The 2,464-nt window shown below is 38.0% G+C and overlaps 1 pseudogene; it reads left to right on the top strand.

The window, feature by feature from the left end:
• Positions 1-1,147: 1,147 nt before the first annotated feature.
• Positions 1,148-2,119, top strand: LOC103199488 (annotated as a pseudogene).
• The last annotated feature ends 345 nt before the right edge of the window (positions 2,120-2,464 follow it).

Raw genomic sequence — 2,464 nt, 5'->3', positions numbered from 1 at the left:
TTTTAGGATTCTAATTAAATATATGTCAATCTTTTTCATTTGCTCCTCCTTATCTCTTAATTTCCTTTTCATATTTTCCTGGTTTTGTTTTAGTTTGGTTTCTCTTTCTGTTCTATAATCTGGATAATGTCTGATGTGTCTTTCTGACCTGTCTTTCAATTTATTAAGTCACTCTGCATCTGATTCTAATGTGGTAGTAAACCTACCAATTGAGGTTTATTGTTATTATTATTATTATTACTATTACTGTGGTGGAAATACGTACAACAATCATTTGGCAATTCAACAATTTCTACATGTATAATTCAGTAACGTTGATTATATTCTTCATGCCGTTCAACCATCATCACTACCTTCTTCCAAATTATTCTACCACCATTAACATAAACTCAGTGCCCCCTAAGGAAAAACTTCTGCTTTTCCCCTTCTTGCCACCCCTGGTAATCACTCATAATCTTTGGTTTCTATATATTGGCTTATTTTCATGTGATCATATTTCAGATCATACAGTATTTGTCCTTTTGTGACTGACTTATTTAGCTCAACACAATGCTTTCAAGGTTCATGCATGTTGTGTTATACATCAGGATCAAATTTCTCTTTATGGTTGAGTAATATTCATACATACACATTTTGTTTATCCATTCAACACTTCTGTTGTTTCCACCTTTTTTGGCTTTTATGAAAAGTGCTGCTATGCATATTGATGTCCTGTTTCTGTTTGTGTTCCTGCTTTCACTTCTTCTGGGTGAAAAAAACCTTATATACCTAGGGTTGGGGTTAAAATTAATACCCCAAATTAAAAACCCACTGAGTTTTTAATTTGGGGTATTATGGTTTTTAATTTTAGAAGTTCCACTTCATTCATTTTCAAAACTGTTAGATTGTTTTTTATGGTTTCCAATTTCCTTCGGGTATTTTCAAGTTTGTCTTCCATTTCTTTAAGTCTTTCAAGCATAACTGTTTTACAATCTGTGTCTGATGATTCCAATATCTAAAATCATTGTGGATTTATTTCTGCTCTTTTTCTTTGGTGTTTTTTCATGGTACTTATTTTCCTTGTATGTTTGCTTATTTTTGATTGTGCAGGTTTCGTTTCATGGTCCCTTAAAAATTATTTGTGAGATAGGTTGGAGTGTGCGCCACAATGAGGAGACGGCTTTGGCTTGTATTATCCGCCGCCGCCGCCGCGAGGCTGTGCTGCCTGAGCCAGCAAGCAACTGCTCCTGACCACATCCACCTCGCCGCCGCTGGCAACCTCACGGTCCACACATCCCCCTTGACAAAGAAAGGCAAGAAGTTCTTCAACCAGAGCCTGGCAGAGTGGAAGCTCTTCATCTAAACCCTGCTGCTGGAAAATTCCTAGGGCGCAACGGTAAGAGCTGGGGTTTGATCTTGTTCTTCTACCAAGTCTTCTATGAGTTCTTGGTTGCTCTCTTCTCATTCACAGTGGGGCTCGTGCTTGAGACTGTGAATGATGAGGTTCCAAAACATCGTGTCCAGATTCCCAGTGGAATATTTACGGTTTTTCCAAAACCAGTAATGACATTGGAATATTCACAGTTTGTCTGATGGAAGTTCCTATGAAAGATACATTAGAGAGCTTAATCATTTTCTAAAGCCATATGTATGATTTAGAAGACCAGAAGAATCTCCTGATCTTCCCTGATGGAGTGCTTTTGGAACAGAAGGTCCCAAGGTATACTGTGTGTCAGTTTCCTATTCAGTTACTTCAAGCATGGGGTGGCATAAATGATCCTGCGAATGGCTGTTCCAAAAGAAACACATATTCTCATGTAAAGGAACAGAATAATAGGATTACAACCTAGAGGAGAACTAAGGATCATGTGTACTTCGAAGAATGAACAAGTGGCAGTTACATCAACTTATTCTCCCATAGGACTTCTAGCTTAAATATTTTCCATACCATGGGGAAAAACTGCACATGGGATATCGGCAGCCAACAGTTGTTGTCCAGGCATTCTTTACTTGTCTTAACGACACCAAGAAAGAAGCAACACGTGACTGCTAGATTGATGGATCATCCAACCTGAAAAACCAGGATGATTGTGACAACTTTTGCGGTTGAATTACATTCAAAATCACAGTGACTGTGTAGTATGAGTAGGATATCTCTAAAGAGTAAATGTGTTATCTGTCTTCATTTTATATCACCTGGACTTGCCATTCTAAATTATGGGACCACCTTGGAGAAAGGTGGGTAGTTTGTGATATTGGGGTAACATCATTATGTGCTTCCAGATCATAATGTTAGTGTCCTCCAAAGGAATTTCTTATTGTCTCTGCTGCCCTTTGAACCAGTGTATAGACACCTTATCAAAACAAAACTCACTGCTATCCAGTTTATTCCAACTCATAACAACCCCATATGATTTCCAAGGCTGTAAATCTTTATAGAACTGACTACCTCATCTTTCTCCTGTGGAGCAGCTAGTGAATTTGA

This window comes from Orycteropus afer, unplaced genomic scaffold (genome assembly GCF_000298275.1).
Source record: "Orycteropus afer afer isolate SDZICR_OR568_19922 unplaced genomic scaffold, OryAfe1.0 scaffold00112, whole genome shotgun sequence".
Lineage (NCBI taxonomy): Eukaryota > Metazoa > Chordata > Mammalia > Tubulidentata > Orycteropodidae > Orycteropus > Orycteropus afer.
The sequence above is the reverse complement of the archived record's forward strand: the minus strand, read 5'-3'. Positions and strand labels throughout refer to the sequence as shown.